This window comes from Eriocheir sinensis, chromosome 26, assembly GCF_024679095.1.
Source record: "Eriocheir sinensis breed Jianghai 21 chromosome 26, ASM2467909v1, whole genome shotgun sequence".
NCBI lineage: Eukaryota > Metazoa > Arthropoda > Malacostraca > Decapoda > Varunidae > Eriocheir > Eriocheir sinensis.
The window spans coordinates 18,042,977-18,062,662 of record NC_066534.1 but is presented as its reverse complement, the minus strand read 5'-3'; positions in this window follow the sequence as shown (position 1 = coordinate 18,062,662).

Here is a 19,686-nt window from a genome sequence, read left to right as displayed (position 1 = left end):
GGAAAGGAGGGGGCAAGGAAGGGTGGTATGTGTGTGTGGGGAAGGGAGATTTTTTTTGTGTGTGCGTGTGTGTATGTGTGTGTGTGTGTGTGTGTTATGCCTCAGGAGCACACGGGAGCCAGGTGTAGGAATGGCCTTGGATGGAGCCAGGTGGTGGTGGTGAATGTGGTGGTGGTGGTGAGGTGGAAGAGGAGGAGGAGGAGGAGGAGGAGGAGGAGGAGGAGGAGGTAATGGAAGTATTTTTAATTCATGACTTTTTGATCTACAATGTTATTATTGTTATTATTATTATTATTATTATTATTATTATTATTATTATTATTATTATTATTATTACTCAGCAGTCTTCCTATGTAGCTTTTCCCTCTCCCTTAATGGCGGTGTTTAAGGTTTGTGTTCCTGTTATTCGGTGTATTTAACGCTTAACTGCACACATTTATCCTGCTTCTTGTGTATTTCTTTCCCAGTGGAGGACTTCATTGATATTTACTATTATTATTACTACTTCTTACTTTACATATCTTCATTATTTCACTCCTTGCTGTTTTCTCTATCTGTGAATGTATTTTTATCCTGTCTTTTTTATCTGCCTGTCTGTATACCCGTCTATCTGTCCATCTGTCTGTCATTGTATCTTATTTTCTAGTGAGGAACTTTATTTCAATTTGCTATTATTATTATTTCATACTTACATATCTTCGTTATTTTACTCCCTGTTTATCTGCCTATCAGTGTATGTATATATCTTATCTATTTATCTATCTACCTGTTTGTCATTGTATCTTATTTTCTAGTGAGGGACTTTATTTCAATTTGCTATTATTATTATTTCATACTTACATATCTTCGTTATTTTACTCCCTGTTTATCTGCCTATCAGTGTATGTATATATGTTATCTATCTGTCTATCTATCCATCTATCTGTTTGTCATTATATCTTATTTTCTAGTGAAGGACTTTATTTCAATTTGCTATTTCTATTATTTCTTACTAACATATCTTCATTATTTTACTCCCTGGTTATCTCTATTAGTGAATGTAAATGTGTCTTTTAGTCTTATCTATTTATCTGTCTGTCTTTTCACGGATCTATCTATTCATCCATCTATCTATCTGTCTTTGTATATATATTTCCAAGTGAAGAATTTTATTTCAACTTGCTATTACTATTTGTACCTAACATATCTTCATTATTTTCCTTCCAGTTTATCTCTATCGTCTTATCTATTTATCTGCCTGTCTTTCTACCGATCTATCTATCCATCCATCTGTCTATTAATATGTCTAGTTCTCTATCTGTGTTTCTGTCTCCCTATCCATTTGTTTCTATATGTTTCTACCCACGCATATATCTTTTTTTCTTATCTAATCATCTCTCTATTTACTCCATCTTTACTGGTGTGTTCTTCCCCTCTGTCTGTCTGCCTGTCTGTCTGTCTGTTTGTTGATTTATGTCTGTATTTATTTCTCTACTGATTCATATCTCGCCTCACACAACGCATTCATAAATCTATTTCCCGACGGCCCATCCATGTGTGTGTGTGTGTGTGTGTGTGTGTGTGTGTGGTGGGCGTGCTCCACCTATCGTTAGACCTCTTTATTTTTATATGTATGCGTGTGTGTGTGTGTGTGTGTGTGTGTGTGTGTGTGTGTGTGTGTGTGTGTGTGTCTCTCTCTCTCTCTCTCTCTCTCTCTCTCTCTCTCTCTCTCTCTCTCTCTCTCTCTCTCTCTCTCTCTCTCTCTCTCTCTCTCTCTGTGTTATATATCTTTGTGTGGTCAGGTAGGGGGGGAGGGGGCCAAGGGGAGGGAGAGGAGCCGAGAGAGGGGGGGGCAGGTGTATTTTTGGGGCGGTATAAACGTACGTACATTTCTATTACACACACACACACACACACACACACACACACACACACACACACACACTCTATTAAGGCACACACACACAATGGTTCAGGTGAGTCGCATGACACACCTGTGGAACGCTTTATTAACCTGTTCGTGGCGGCTTTGTATTTGTCTATTTATTTATTAGTTATTTTATTCATGTATTTATTTATTTATTTTGTTTGAATATTTGGTTACTCGTTTTTTCTTTATTTGTCCATGTGAATGTGTATCTCTATATCTGCCTGTTTATTTATCTTCTTTTCTGAACTATATATTATCTTGCTCATCTTTTTATGTGTACTTGATTCTTTACATAACTTTCTATCTACCTTTCTTTCTATCTACCATCTATCTTCCTGTCTCTAACTATCTATTAATCTATTCTTTCATTTATTTACCTATTTAATCTATCTTTTTCATTTATTCATCAACATTTACATTTACATTCACACATTTCCCCGTAAACTCAATCCTCACATTATCATAAAAACGAACACAGAACAACAACTTGCAGTATCCAGCTAAAAGCAGCCAGGGTGGTGAGCACGTCACATTGCTTCCTAAAAGAGGTGATTATTCTCGCCTGCACGGAATTATAGACATTTCGTCCTCAAATTACTGTCAGCCCACCTGTCTCGGAGATGTTTCCTGCTGCGGATGTGCATGGGCGGGCTGAGGACGGAAAGTGCAGGCAGATGGAAGGTGAAAGAGGTTGAGGGAATGAGGTTAGGAGGATTAGAAGGGCAGGAAGGAGAGGTTGGTATGTGTGCTTTTTTCGTCAATCTGTCTATTTTTTGGGGTGGTAGAGGAGAGGAGTTGAGGCAAGTGGAAGGGCGGAAGACGTGAAGAGCAAGCAGATGGGAGTTGAAAGAGGTTGAAGGAATGAGGTTAGGAGGATTAGAAGGGCAGGAAGGAGAGGTTGGTATGTGTGCTTTTTTCGTCAATCTGTATTTTTTGGGGTGGTAGAGGAGGGGAGTTGAGGCAAGTGGAAGGGCGGAAGACGTGAAGAGCAAGCAGATGGGAGTTGAAAGAGGTTGAAGGAATGAGGTTAGGAGGATTAGGAGGGCAGGAAGGAGAGGTTGGTATATATGTTGTTTTCGTCTATCTGTCTGTCTATTTTTGGGGGGTGGTAGAGGAGAAGAGTTGAGGCAAGAAGAAGGGCGGAAGACGTGAAGAGGAAGCAGATGGGAGTTGAAAGAAGTTGAAGGGATGAAGTTTGGAGGATTAGAAGGGCAGAAGGGATATATTGGGTGGAGGGTTGAGTATGTAAGGAGTGGCTGGCTGACTGTTTGGCTGGCTGTGTGGGTGCAAGCAGATGAGAGTGTGAAAGAGGTTGAAAGAGTGAGGGTAGGAGGGTAGAAAGGAGACGTTGGGATGAGGGTTGCCTGTATACATGGGTTGTTTGTCTATCTGTCTGGCTCTTTTTGGGGGTGGTGGAGGGGGGGAGTTGATGCAAGTGGAAGGGCAAGCAGATGGGAGTTTGAAAGAGGTTGAAAGAGTGAGGTGGGTTGTTTGTCTATCTGTCTGGCTCTTTTTGGGGGTGGTGGAGGAGGGGAGTTGATGCAAGTGGAAGGGCAAGCAGATGGGAGTTTGAAAGAGGTTGAAAGAGTGAGGGTAGGAGGGTAGGAAGGAGAGGTTGGGTGGAAGGTTAACTTTATATATGTGTTTGTCTATCTGTCTGGCTGGTTTTGGAGGTGGTGGGGGAAGGGAGTTGATGCAAGTGGAAGGGCGGAAGACGTAAAGAGCAAGGAGATGGTTTGAAACAAGATGAAGAAGTGAATGAAGGAAGATTAGGACAGGAAAGTGAGGCTGGGTGGAGGGCTGACTATGTATGGGTGTATAGGCTGTCTGTCTATTTTGGGGGGGTGAGAGTTTAAGGAAGTTGAAGGAGTAAGGGAAGGAAGGTCTAGAGGGTAGGAGTAAGAGGCTGGGTGGAGGGTTGCCTACGTTTGGGTGAATGTATAGGCTGTCTGTATATCTGTCTGTCTAGCTGTTTGAGGGGTGGAAAGAGAGAAGTACAGAAGAGTTGAAAGAGTGAGGTTGTGAAGGTTAAGAGGCTAAGAGGGAGCGATGGAAGGCACTAATAGATATCTTGTATAATAGAAAATAGTGACGTAAGGCGAGCGGGAAAGACTAACTTGACTCCTTCTGGTTAATTTAAAGATGTTGGGAAGTTTCGATGCGTTTATTTACAGTAATGCCACACGTATTTGCAGTCACAGGGTATTGGTGAGGAGGGAAAAGTTAGGTAGATAGATATATGTATTGACAGTTTGGTTGTCTAGTTGGCTGGCTGACTGTTGGGTGGCTGGCTATTTAGGTGTTGTGGGACAGTGAGGTGGAGGGGTTGGCATGTACAAAAAGGGGGTCGCCCTATATATAATGGACACATATGGATTACAGATACCACCTTTGTCACACCTGCGGCTTACACCTGGCCTGTGTGACCTCCTTTACGCGGCCTTGACTACACCTGGTGAGAGAGAGAGAGAGAGAGAGAGAGAGAGAGAGAGAGAGAGAGAGAGAGAGAGAGAGAGAGAGAGAGAGAGAGAGAGAGAGAGAGAGAGAGACCAACCGACCAGTACTGTTGTGGGTTTATCTAATAACAACATAGATCAACGTTGACAGAGGTGGGTCGGAAATGCCCCCTCGACGCGCGGCCCTGCTCCGAGGAGTGGCTGGGAAACGCTACCCAGAATTCGCTATCGCCCGCTATCAGTCGTATTAATACTCCTCCCTGGCGACAGTGTGTATGTGTGTGTGTGTGTGTGTGTGTGTGTGTGTGTGTGTGTGTGTGTGTGTGTGTGCTTGTCTGTGTGTTTGTGTGTTTATTTATAGCAAAACAACTTCTACAAAAAAAAATACAAGATAAAAAGGGGAGATAGGCTTTGGTGAGAAATGTCTTGATATATTTGAAGACATGGGAAATACAGACATTTAAGCCTGTTTTTTTTTTTTTTTTGTGTGTGTGTATGTGTGTATGTATGTATGTATGTATGTATGGTGAAAAAACTGGAGATTCATTTTGGTTAGAGATGTTTCAAAAGATTATATAACACATACGAAAGAGGAGATAGAGATGAAGGAAGGCTGTTTTTTTTTGTGTGCGTCTATGTATGTATATATGTATGTATTGCAGCTCATGGTTCAGCTTCTAGTAGTCGGCAGTCTCAGCATATACACACTTCCTCGGTGCACATGAATTAAGCTTCGAGGCGCCCGGGTTTATGGTCCAGTTTTCCTGTTTGTCCTTCGTCTGGCCGCCACCGCACGCCTGAGAGAACCGAGGAGACGTGATGCGTGGCCGGAGCTGCGTGGAGGGGCACGGGGGATGGAGGTGCGATGGGGCAGGGTATTGAACCCTTCCCCAAAGTTCTGTAACTGCGGCATTTAGCTAGGCACCTCTACACCAACCTGCTCCTTCCTTCGTGCCTTGAGTGAGCGCTGTCTCTTTCGTTATAACCCCCGGCAAATATTCATAAAAGGACTAATACTAATATAAACCTCTTCTTGAACATGGGATTGAATAGACAAGGCAGGATAACGTTTTATATGACTTGCTGCTTCCATTATAAAAGCCTCTATACTAACTTGTTCCTTTTTTTATGCCCCGGTTGTTGAACTCTGTCTCTTGCGTAATAATACGGCAAATAATGTTCATGTGAAAAGACTAAAAAAATAAACTTCGTGAGTGTGGGATTGAACAGATGAGGCGAGGTAATGTTGTATGGCTTGCTACTTCCATTACTATCGAAAGAAGACTAATATATTAACAGTTATGAGCGTGGTAGATGATTATAGGATGGGGACAGGTAAGGTATGATAAGCTATGTCGTGGCTATAGAAGAAAGATCAATCGTGAACGCGTTAGAAGTATATACGGTGGGGAAAGGTTAGGTAAGTAGGGTTAGGTAAGGCAAGGCGGCAGAAGTACATAGGGTGGAGATAGGTAAGGTATGATAAGGTATGTCTTGGCTACAGAGGAAAGATTAGTGGTGAACGCGTTGGAAATATATACGGTGGGGAAAGGTTAGGTAAGTAAGGTTAGGTAAGTAGGGTTAGGTAAGGCAAGGCGGCAGAAGTACATAAGGTGGAGATAGGTAAGGTATGATAAGGTATGTCTTGGCTCTAGAGGGAAGATTAATGATGAACGCGTTAGAAGTATATACGGTGGGGAAAGGTTAGGCAAGTAAGGTTAGGTAAGGGTCTATATTGCATGTCTCAGTATCTTCATTGCTAGCGAAGGGTGACAAACACAACAACAATCATAAGCGTGCTCGTAGCATATGGGTAGGTGGGACAGGTAAGCTAAGGCAAGATAAAATAAGGTAAGGGAAGGGTATATAAAAACTCTATATGGTAAGGTTAGGTAAGCCTTTCAGTACTATTGCTTACGAAGGAAGACAAACATCACAGCAATCATAACCTTGGACGCAACATATTGGTGTGGGTAGGACAGGTAAGGTAAGGTAAGGTAAGGTAATGGTCTGTGTGGTGCCAGTACTTCTATTGCTACCGGAGGGAGACTAACTCAGCAGCAATCTTAAGCGTTGTCGTAACATATGAGTGGGTGGGACAGGTGAGCTAAGGCAAGGTAAGGGTCGTTCTGCATAACAAACTTCTCGACAGGACCGTAAGCTATGGGCGCGGGACACGAACGGGGACCGGGGAGCAAAGACCGTAAGGGAGCAAGCGGACTGGAATTGATTTACTCGAGTCTTGCGTGTCGCGGAGCCTCGGCGGAACTAGCTGCATGGTGATGGATGAGAGAGAGAGAGAGAGAGAGAGAGAGAGTCCCCTTGTTTTTCCTCTTATTTCTTTTCATCACTAATTAATATTTGAATAAGAAACTCTATATGACCTCTACTCTCCTATTTCTGTCTTGTCTGTCTGTCTGTCTGTTTCTTTTCAATTACCCTTCTCTAGGTTTTGTCTTTCCCCTTTTTCTCTTTTCCCCTTCTTTTCTTATCCTCTCGTGTGGGATAAAACATTGCTACATAAATAAAGCACAAGTAGACTCATGCATCATTACGCACGCGGATATTTTTAACCTTCATAAAACACACACTTCTAGATTCGCCTGAGTCAGCATCGGTCCTTGTGTTGAAACCTCGGCTCATAAACGCCACTCAGGGCCGAAGTGATGCTCGTTTTAGTGGGCTGCGTCGCACGGCTCGTCATTAAAGTTATCTCGGTTTTATCAGATATACTTAAACACCGGGAGAGGAGCAAGGGAGTGAAGGTGAGGCTGGAGTGAGGCGAGGTGAAGGGACAGAGGAGGACGAGCAGGGAATTCCAATGCTCTAAGATGAATCAGATTATATATAAGCATCCAGAAAAAAAAAAGTTAATCTATCGCTCTTTAGCCACGGAAGGAGGAGTGAAATAGAGAAGGTATTACTGGAGTGAGGCGAGGTGAAGGTACAGAGGAGGGCGAGCAAGGAATCCAAATGCTTGAAGCTGAACCAGATTAGAAGCATCCAATAAAAATCATGTCAATCTATCCTCTAGTTTAATCAAACACTTTTAACCACGTAGGTAAGGAAGGTAATACTGGGGTGAGACGAGGTTAAGGGACAGAGAACGGCGATCACGGAATCTCAATGCTTAAAGAAGATTAGACAAGAAGCATCCTATAAATATAATGTTAATCTATCTTCAGTTTTAATCAGACACTCTTTAGCCAAGTAGGGAGTGAGAGTAACGTTGGAGTGAGATGAGATTAAGGGACAGGGGAGGGTGAGCAGGGAATTCCAATGCTCTAAGATGATTCAGATTAGAAACATCCGATAAATAAACTGTTCATATATTCTCAGTTTTAATCAGACACTCTTTAACTAAGCAGGTAGGGAAGGTATTATGGAGTGAGACGAGGTGAAGGGAACAGAGGAGGACGCGTACAGAACCCCAATGCCAAAGATGATTCAGATTATAAGCATTCAGAAAAAAAAAGTTAATCTATCCTCAAGTTTAATCATACGGTCTTTAGCCACGGAAGGAGTGAGTTAATAGGTATTAGTGTAGTCGGTCAGGGTTCAAGGGACAGGCAAAGGAGGGTGAGAGGAGGGAATTCCAATGCTTTAAGATGTATCAGATTGAAGGCATCCGATATAAATGCTGTTAATCTCTTCACAAGTTCTCCCAGACGCTCTTTAGCCACGTAGGTAGTCAGGTATTACTGTTGGGAGACAAATTCAAGGGACAGACAGAGGACGGTGAGCAAGGAATCCCAATGCTTGAAGATGTATCAGACTATAAGCAATCCAATAAAAATACTATTAATCTATCCTCAAGTTCTCTCAAATGCTCTTTAGCCACGGAAGTAGGGTCTAGGTTTAATTAATGGACACTTAAGGCTGAACGGAAACCCCATCGCATGAAAAAAGGTGACAAGCAGCATCGGAGGAAACATTATCAATCTCATCTCGGGCTTTATCAGATGCTCTTAACCCGAGGAAGTCGAGGCATGGGAGCGAGTGAGGAGGCAAAGGTCGGTATTGTGAGACTCTTCCGCCTCTCACGTCAGCTATTTCCAAAGGCCAAAAAAGTGATTAATCGGGATCTCATGGGTGTTTTTTTCACGTTCATGGTACAGAAGCTTTGTCATACTACCACCAGGGTCATGAAACTACCCGTGGCAATGCCCATAACTCTTACGGGAGCCTTGTCAAATATGTGTGTGGTTGGGCGACGAAATGTTTAAAAATACGACCCTCGGGAAACAGAAGAGCGAGGAAGCAAGCGTCTGGAAAAACTGTCGCCGAAGTCTTGTCTTGGTGGTTCTTGCATCAAACTCACACTGCTGGCGGCTCTATCAGATACACTCAGGCCACGGGAGTAGACAGAGAGAGGCATCAAGTCGCAAGAAACAGACGAACGAGCAAGCAAGCGTCCGGATGGTCTGTCACCAAAGTCTTGTCCTGGTGGTTCTTGTATCATCCTCACTCACTGAAACCTTTATCTGACACTCAGGCCGTTAAATTAGGGGGAAGAGGGTGAGTTAAGAGTCAGAGAAGAGAGACGAATAAGGCAAGCAAGCGTCCGGGTGGTCTGTCGCCTGAGTCTTGTTCTTTGTGGTTCTTGTATCAAACTCGCTGCAGGATTTATCAGAGACTCTCAGGCCGTTAAATTAGGGGAAGAGGTGAGTTAAGAGTCAGAGAAGAGAGACGAATAAGGCAAGCAAGCGGTCCGGTCTGGTCTGTCGCCTGAGTCTTTCTCTTTGTGGTTCTATCATCAAGCCGCAGAGGTAGAGGCAAGCGAGCTAGTTAAAAATGTCAAAAGAAACATATGAGGCAGCGTCTGGGAAAACTGTCGTTCGAGTCTTGTTCTTGGTATAGTTCCTGTATCATTCTTCTATCAAACTTTCACTGTAGGCTTTATCAGACACTCAAGTCGCGGAAACAGAGGGAAGAGAGCGAGTAAGAGTGAGTGAGTGAGTAAGCATGCAAGGGTCTGAAAAAAACTATCGCCTGGAGGTTCCTGAGTCAGACCCGCTGCAGGCTTTCTCAGACACCCTTAGTCACGCCGCGGAAGTAGTGAGTCAAGGATCAAGGGACACAGAGGGCGAGGAGGAGAAGCACAACGTCCCAATGCTTGAAGCCGAGGCGAAGGAGCATCCGGGGAAGCCATTGTCTGGGTCTTGGTTCATTGAGGAAGTCGATGTTTTCCGGGAAGGAGGAGTGTTGTTGTTCAAGGCCAGACCATTCGATAGGGAACACAGGAAACACAGGAAGGACAAACAGAGAACGTTGGAAACAGAGAACGTTGGAAACAGAGAACGTTGGTTGGGCGGATTTGTAGGTAGATAAGAGTTGAACATGTGTATGGATAATTATGTTAGTAAAGAAACGGATCAGTAGAAGTGGAGTATATTCACTGATTCGATAAGGTATAGAGCATTTGATAGGGACAGCTGAGCGGCGGAAGCACAGGAAGGACAGACAGAGAGAACGGCGCTCAGGTGGATTTATAGACATATAGGAGATATAAACATGGGTATAGGTATATAAACACAGGGATTATTAGATGGATTCGATAGGGACATCAGAGCGGCGGAAACACGGGAAGGACAAATAAAAAGTGAGCGCTGGTCATGTAGATTTATAGGTAGATTATAGTTGAACATATAAATAGATAGATATATAGGTAAAAAGCGGATTAATGGATAGATTGGAGTAAATTCAGCTTCGATAGAGACAGATGGGCGGCGGAAACACAGGAAGGACAAATAGAGTGAACGTTGGTCGGGCGGATTTGCAGGTAGATAAGAGTTGAACATGTGTATGGATAAGTATATAAGTAAATAAACGGATTAGTAGATAGTGGAATGTGTTCATAGATTCGATAGGGTTTAGACCATTCGATAGGGACAAATGAAATGAACGTTGGTTAGGTAGATTTATAGGAAGATAGTTGAGTACAGGCGTGGGTAGATACATAAGTAGAAGAACTGATTTATAGATATGTTGGCGTTAATTCATAGACAGAAAGATGTGCAGGGAAATTTATCTAAACACACGTCTGGAAAGAATAATAGTTGAGTAAATGAGCTAAAATAGAATAAATAGTTGATAATAGTGTTTGAGCTTCTTCCTGAAAACATAAGAAATAGTTACTTTTTTATTGACTGATCAAAACAAGTTCATAATATTGTAGTGTGTTTGTTAGTATATTGTTAGTGTTATCTTGCCATGGACCAAATACTTACTCTTATAAATTAATTCCTAACACAACAACTAGACAGCTCATCTTTCGTTCTTTCTTCCGCTGATCTAAATAAAGACTTCATTTTATACTGTCTGTCTATGTATATGTGTTCTTCTTCTCTGGATTTTCTCTCACTGCTAACGTAAAAAGAATTATTATCTAGGTGGCTTTTTTTTTTAACCCCCCAATCGCTCATTCACCCTTTCCGCTGCAGTCTGTCAAGGTGTGTGTGTGTGTGTGTGTGTGTGTGTGTGTGTGTGTGTGTGTGTGTGTGTGTGTGTGTGTGTGTGTGTCAATAAATAAAAATAAAGTGGCTTCAAGATTTACAAAGTTTTTTTCGGAATTGATTTTGTCGGCGAATTCGTCTTTCCCTCATACGCTGTTAAAGAGACACACGTCGGGCTGTCGCGTCATATTTTTAAACAGTTTAGCGCCCAGGCACGCACATTTGACAAGGCTTTCATAGTCGTTATGGGTATTTCCGAGGGTACTTCCATGGCCCTGGTGATAGTTTGACCCTTCTTCTGTACCCTGAACTTAAAAAGACACTCTACTTATAAGCGCTGTTAGATACATACGTCGGGCTGTCGCGTCATATTTTTAAACAGTTTAGCGCCCAGGCAAGCACATTTGACAAGGCTTTCGTAGTCGTTATGGGTATTTCCGAGGGTACTTCCATGGCCCTGGTGATAGTTTGACCCTTCTTCTGTACCCTGAACTTAAAACAACACTCATGAGAACCCAATTAATCTACTTATAGGCACTGTTAGATACTTACGTTGGGTTGCAGCGCCATTTTCGGTAGCATTTCAGCGCCCAGGCACGCACATTGGACAAGGCTTTCATAGGGGTTCTGGGTAGTTCCGCGGGTACTCTTATGACATTGGTGGTAGTCTGACACTTCTTCTGTACCATGAACCTAAAAAGACACTCATGGGAACAGAATTAATCTCCTTATAGGCGCTGTTAGATACATACGATGGGCTACAACGCCATATTCTTTAGCATTTCACGCCCAGCGCACATTGGGCAAGGCTTTCATAGGGGTTCTGGGTAGTTCCGCGGGTACTTTTATGACATTGGTGGTAGTCTGACACTTCTTCTGTACCATGAACCTAAAAAGACACTCATGGGAACAGAATTAATCTCCTTATAGGCGCTGTTAAAGATACACTCGTCGGGCAGGACCACATCTTTAAACAGTTGAGCGCCTAAGCACGCACATTTGACCAGGCTCTCGTATAGGGATTTTGTCTGTTTCCATCGGTACTTTTATGATGCTGGTGGTAGTTTTGACTCTCCTTCTGTCCCATGAACCTAAAATAAAACCTCATGAGAATGCAATTTAGCTCCTTATTGACCTTTTGAAATAGTTGATGTGAGAGGCGGATGCGTCTGAGAGTACCGACATGCGCATCTCCTCGCCGCCGCCAAGGGTTGCGTGGAGGCTGGGAAAGGCGGCGGTGGTGTAGGTGGCGGCGGCAGCGTTCGGCGCCTCCCTCGTCTCGAAACATTCACACCCAAACGATCTCGTAAACGTCCACTAAATCATAATAAAAAAAAATCACAGACGATAATACCTTGCCTTTTAGCGGACTTGTGACGACGTGCTTGCCAAACTTACGACATTGGAGAGCAAGACCGAACATTACTTTAACAACACACGCGCATTGCAACAAGTATCACCCGCCCGCCGCAAGAACAGAAGAGCTTTTAAAGTCCAACATAGTGTTTCTTTAAGGGTCATCTCTCCTCCAGGTAACACACACACTTCCCCTTCACTTAACATCCATTCAGTAATAAGGATCCTCAGGTGGGGTATGTATACTCGGCCCGTACCTGGATATCACCTGTGCACGTATATAGCGAGTTAGTGAAGGTGTGACGAAGAGTGTTATGATTGGTGTGGTGTGGCTCTGGTGGGTGTGATGAGCCTGTGAGTGTGGTGTATTTAGTACGGCAGTCGTGGGATCGGTGTGACTGTGGGGGTGGTTCTGGTATAGTTGTGACGTGTGGTGTGGCTGTGAGTGTGGGTATTGTGTGTTTGGTATGGCTGTAGTCGCCTTCATGGGGCTATGGTGGTACTCCGGATATGGCCTGATATTTTAGACGGCTGATTCGTCGTGTTTGTCCCGTTTTTCAATGCCTGGTTACTTGGAATTGTTGACTTTTTTTTACCATTTTTTCACGACTGAGATTGTAATATGCCGACTTAACTCTGTGAAAATCCAACACCCCTCTAGCTAACGCCGTCCCAAAGAAGCAATTAAAAAGACAAACTAGCCACGTAATCGTTAATAAATACTAATAAAACGTTTAGAAAGATTCCGGCATACAGCTGTGGAGTGCGATGTGGCTGTGGTGGTGTGTGTGGTGTAGCTGTGGCATGTTTAGTGTGGGTGTGTGATGTGGCACTAGTGTGGTGGCTTCGTGATGATGGTATGTCATGAGAAGGGTGTGGTCGGCATGTGTTTCAGAGCCACATTACACCAACACTAAGGTTTTATTATTATTATTATTATTATTATTATTATTATTATTATTATACTGGTGCAACTACTGTTCTGTTTATTCTGTGTTATAATTATTTTGATTCGTAACGTTGAGTTCTGAAAGTTTCATAATGGGATTGGGAGAGAAGTGTGTGTGTGTGTGTGTGTGTGTGTGTGTGTGTGTGTGTGTGTGTGTGTGTGTGTGTGTGTGTGTGTACGCCTGGGCTTTGATGGATGGGCCGTGTGTTTTACTTCAAATTTCCTTCCGCCAATTAGTCAAGCTTATTGGTAGGCAGCTCCTCCGCTAATGCTGCGTGTGTGTGTGTGTGTGTGTGTGTGTGTGTGTGTGTGTGTCGGGGTAAGAGAGGGAACCCACTCAAAAAAAAAAAAATCCTATCCTTTTTATTCTTATATAGGAGTAGTGTTTTGAGAGGTCCTTTTTCGGCCTTTTTTTTAGCCCTTGAACTACCTCCTTTGCTGCTTAAATAAAAAAAAATCCTTTACCATAACCGCGAATTCTCATAGTCACAGTAAACGGAAAAACTTGAGTCACTGCATAAACAATGCGGCGTCCAAGCACACACATTTGATAAGGCTTCGTGGTAGGAGTTGTGAGCATTTCCATGAGTAGTTTTATGTCACTGGTGAAAGAAAAAAGCCGTGAGAACCCGATCAATCTTGTTCCCGGGCTTTGGCAATGGTTGATGTGGGCGGCGGAAGGGTCTGATAACACCGATCTTAAAGTCTTCATGACGGAAACAAACCATGAAAAGGCAAGAAGGCGTCGTTATCATGTGTATTGAAACCTGTCTCCTACTTTCACCCCGCCACCGCCGCCACTTCGCTCGCTGCCCAGACTGTGACGTAACTAATGCAGACGAAAGGCTTCTTTTTGTGTGTGCTTGCTTTTTCTTACTCGTCTTCGTCTCTGCGGCAGCCTTGTCCCCTATCGCCCTCCCTCCTCCCTACGTCCTCCACCCCTAGTCTCAATCCCATATCCATAGACGCGTTTGGCTCTCACTACAACTATATCCAAAAGCCACAGAAAAGATATGCCTGATTCTCATGTTATTTGTTTCACGTTAATGTCATACTCTCGCTAGGCTCATTAAACTACCCATGGAAATACCCACAGCCTCTACGAAAGCCTTATCAAATGTGGGTGTGCAAGTCTCTCCCTCCCCCCTACCCTCAGTCTCTGTCTTCGTCGATGCCCATGTTACTATTATCTTCGCTGGTGTCTCCTCCGAGTGTGTTCTTTTCTTTGGCAGGGAAGTGAGTCTCGTCCTGTTCGGGGTAAAGTTTGGTGAAAGTTCGTGTAGAGATAGTGGTGTTTTATGTTGGCTGGCGCTGGGTGGTGGTGAGGCTGGGTGGTGCAGGGAGAGGGCTGTAGGAGGGGAAGGGGTGATGATGGCGGCAGTGGTGTTGGGGTGCGTAATGTATGTATGTGTGTATAGTACTGTGATAATAAAAAGAAGTATGCATGTATGAGCGTATATGTATGTGCGAAGTGTATGCATGTATAGGTCTGAGGGAGGTGGTGTTCCTTGCAAGAATTTGATGTCTATAGCATGTATGTATGAACGTATGTATGCATGTATATTATCACTGATGTAGGTATGTATCTATTGGCATGAAATCTCAAATGCAGTTCCTGTATATGATTGGAGATAATGATAATAATGATGATGATTATGATGATGATAAGGAGGAGAAGGAACAGCATCAGCACTACCAAAAGGAACATCAGCAGGAGAAATATGGAGATGAGATGTAAGATTCTGTGACGTAAGATGCGGCAGAGAAAGCGGCTACACAGAATAATACCACAATCGAGTCTGTCTGTACATGCAAGCAGAGTAACTACAAGTGGTGAGGCTGCGGCGTGTGGGTCTGGGGTCTGGGTCTGTCAAAGGGACGCATTCAGCTCTGTGTATCTATTTTGCACGGCGCTCCAGGAGAAATATATAATACGTGTGTTGCCGTCGCGGTGACCTAAAGGGGACCGACCCGAAGGTAGGCCGCCTCGCTACCTCACTCACTCACTTCATTGGTTTCACTTTCGCTTCGTTCCTAGTCCTCTCTCTCTCTCTCTCTCTCTCTCTCTCTCTCTGCTACTATCACTCTTCCTCTTCCTCCTCCTCCTCCTCATCTCTCTTTTTCAACACTCAACTTTTATTTTATTTTATTTTCGTATTCAGTTCCCGAGTGTCGTCTTCAGAATACTTCCTTTGTAGTCCTCTCTCTCTCTCTCTCTCTCTCTCTCTCTCTCTCTCTCTCTCTGTGTGTGTGCCGTCTCCTTTAAGGTTTGTCTCTTAAGCCTATTCAGCCATAAAAACTTCTCGGGTGATGTAATAGACAAAAAGACTTTCATAACATTCTTTCTCTTGGCTCTGAAATAGATCTTGAAATACTACATACATGTTTACTTGTGTTCGTGTGTGTGTGTGTGTGTGTGTGTGTGTGTGTGTGTGTGGAAGAGGAGTCAGAAAGCTATTTATATATGTTGTCCAGTTTACATCAATAGAATTAGAAACGAAATCAAAGGAAAAACAACTGTGAAATAATATATGGAAGTCCAGAATGTTAGTAATACAGAAAGAGTATTTATTTATGTATAGTATTTTTGTCTTATACTACCTGTGAAAGAGTATTGAAGTCTTGAATACTTGCACTTTGGGGTCAGGAAGGTATGGAAGGTCAGAAGGACAGAGGTGGTAAAAACTAAAAGAACAAAGAAAGTATACCTATATATATAACAATGATCGTTGTACTAGTGGAAAAAAAGGATCCAAGTGTTTAATAATGCTCGTAATACTTGCGCAATAAAGTATGCAAGCAAGTCTTCAGCGCTTATGGTTAGGAGAAAGTGTGTGTGTGTGTGTGTGTGTGTGTGTGTGTGTGTGTGTGTGTGTGTGTGTTTGTGAGAGAGAGTGTGTGTTTGGAAGTGTGGAATGAAAAGTACCAAGAGTTTCGTGAATGTGCAACTCTATGGAAACCTAGAAAATGCGTGAATTTCAAACCGTATGGAAATCTTAAAAAGTTTGAATGATAAACTCGATGCTACTCTAGAATCCGTGAACGTGACACTGTATGCTAGTCCTGAAACTGCCTGAATGTGAAACTGCACGCTAGTCAAGAATGCGTGAACGTGAAACTCAACGCTAGTCTAGAATGTGTGAGCGAGTAACCGTACGCTAGTCTATAATATGTGAACGTGAAATTGTGTTACTCTAGAATTCGTGAACGAGTAACTATATGCAAGTCTAGAGTGTGTGAGCGAGTAACTCTACGCTAGTCTATAATATGTGAACGTGAAATTGTGTTACTCTAGAATTCGTGAACGAGTAACTATACGCAAGTCTAGAATGTGTGAACGAGTAACTCTACGCTAGTCTATAATATGTGAACGTGAAATTGTGTTACTCTAGAATTCGTGAACGAGTAACTATATGCAAGTCTAGAATGTGTGAACGAGTAACTCTACGCTAGTCTGTAATATGTGAACGTGAAATTGTTTACTAGTCTTGAATGCATGAACGTGAAACTCGATGCTAGTCTATAATATGTGAACGTGAAATTGTTTACTAGTCTTGAATGCATGAAGGTGAAATTCGATGCTAGTCAAAAAAATGTGAACGTGAAACTACGCCAGTCTAGAATGTGTGAACGAGTAACCGTACGCTGGTCTATATAATAAGTGAACGTGAAATTAATTACTAGTCTTGAATGCAGGAACGTGAAATTCGATGCTAGTCCAGAATGTGAACGTGAAACTCTACGCCAGTCTAGAAAAAAATGCTTGAATGTGAAACTCTGTCCTAATCTAGAATGCTGAAATCGGAAACTCAATGCTAGTCTAGAAGGCATTAATGTGAAAGTCAATGCTAGTTTAGAATGTGTGACCGTGAGACTGTTTCCTAGCCTCCCAAAATGCTCGAGTTCGAAACCGCATGCAACTCTTGAATCCATAAACATGAAACTAGTCTAGTCTAAAAAGACTTGAAGGCAAAAAACAATTCCTGCATTTAAATCTAGAGTGATGATTCTGCTTGTGATAGAGGAAGCGCAAATATAAAAAAACAAAACAGAATTAATGCTTTGCGCTGAAAATTTATGCGACGTTTAAACACTCGCAGTCAGGGGAACGTACGAGTGTACAGACCTTGTAGCGGGAAGGAAAAGAGCAATAATGTATGCAAGGCCGGACCGCTGCTGCTTGCGGGAATGAATGTTGCACGTCTTGGGAGAAAAATGTAGGCGGTGTTTAGCAGCGGCATTGCGACACGGGCGGACAAGAGGAGGCGTCGGGGAGCAACTACACTTAATGGTCGAGAAAATGAGTCCATCAGCGCCCTCTGCCTATCACGGTGTTTTGAAGTCACCTCCTCCGCCTTCGCCTCCGCCTTCGCCTTCCTCGCCTCCGCCTCCGCCTCCACGCTGCTATCCCTAAGGAGTGTCGTGTGTGTGTGTGTGTGTGTGTCAGGAATAAATGTGTGGTGAACTATTTGGCATTGTGGAAAAAGTGCATGGGATTATTTTGTGTCCGTGTGTGTGTGTGTGTGTGTGTGTGTGTGTGTGTGTACTGAAATTATTATAGTCGCAAATGCTTAAAATCGTACTGTTGTTATTAAACTGTTAAATTTCTTCATAAACACACAAACACAGACATACAAGTAAAGAAACAGGCATGCAACTCATTCACACACACACACACACACAACATACAAAAAAATACAAACACACATGAAATAAAATAAATAAATATAAACTACCCACGTGCTCTTTCACAAACATTTACCTTTGATATCAGCGAGTCTATATATCAACCTACCATCTTCGGACACAGTCACACAAAACCCAATAGCACATACTTCCCTTTCCTGGTGCTGGTGTGAGTACCGATGAGTCCTATTGAGGCGATGACGGGTAAGCAGCTCCCGTGTGTCGAAGTGATGACTTGCTTGTAGTCTGGCAGCATTGCATCCACTTATCTACTGTACTCCAACAGATGCCGGGATCGCGGTCGCCGAGCACCTGATGAAGTACAATGAACATGGGATGGGATTGGTGTGTCTGTGCGGCGGCGATGTTTTGACGTGATGAGCCGAGGAGGTGGTGTGGCGATGGGTCTGGACGAGAACTTGATCCTTTCTCTTTCTCTTCTTGCTTGTTGTTGCTGACTCAGGGTTTTGTTGGAGATTCTTGTGGCTGACACACACACACACACACACACCTAACAGATGGGTTGGTGTCTGTGGATTTTCACAGTACACGTTTGGTGGTTAAACTCCCTCACGCACAACAATATGAACTCGTATGTACATAATGCAGTCTACCCAAACATTAGCCAAACAATCTTACACACCGAGCGACTCTTTGAATGAATAACTAACATGAATTGACGTAATGCCTCCTATACCCTGCCTAGTAAATCACAAGAAGCGTTGAATATGTTCACTACACACACACACACACTATTGGAATTAAATTATGAAACAGTCTGTGAACGTGTCCACCCTAGAGGCGCCAGAGATCAAGATTACATCACACAGCGGGAAGGAGGGAAGCTCAAGACGCCGCGCCCGCCGACCACACACTGCCGGACGGGAACTGTATCCTCAAATTGTAACCTCCTTGCATCTATCTCCTTCCCCTGGACGTGGCTGTGTCCGGGGCCGCTCCGAGCAAACGACAGGGCGGCGAGGCACTGTGCCACCACCACCCAGTGCAGGCACAAATGAGCAGGTTTCTACAACGCCCACACGCTCCCTCAAGCACTTGGGAAAAACGGTGAACATTCCCTCACTCGCGCTTCTAGATTTTTTGCCACGTTATAAACACCTGAGCTGACAAATCCTCCTCCTCCTCCTCCTCTTGATCTTCTGCTGGCGTGGATAAATTGATAAGAAAGTGTTTATTTTCATCCAGAGAAAAGAAAAATGTGGACACTTAAATCTTTCTCTCTTAGACACACACACACACACACACACGCCAGACCGAGTAAGATAAAATGAATAAACAGAATCTTTTTCCGGGAGGGCTCTCATGCAAGCGTCACGTGATGCGGTGGTGCCATATCTAAGCCTAATCAATATCACAATCACACGTTCCAGGCACACTCACACGCACACGCCGCCACGCACGCCTCACAACCGCCGTACGTGCACACACTCACCGCGCCCCCGCTCACCGCGGCAGGCACGGGCTCGGCCGCTGCCACGCCCGCCAGCCACACACCGCCGCCTCACCTGCGGCAAAGGTGACCAGCGAGTAACAGGGTTTTCACTCTCCTTACTTTCCGGCCACAAGAGGCGCACCACGATGCACGTTTGTCAGCACGCTCGTCGGTAGACAAGTGTGAGAGGCTGAGCGGTGTCGCCTCCCGCACCGAGTCACTTCACTGAGCGAGAGAAAAGACGAACACACGAGCACCGCGGAGACGAGGCCAGACTGTGCTGGCGCTGGGCGGTGAAGTCCCTGCATCATGCTGCCTCACCACGCCACCACGACACACAGTGTGTGTTGTGCACCAAGTGGGCCGGCATGTAAGGCCACCAGCTGCCAAGAGGTGGGGGGAGCAGGGGGGCACCAGTCCGG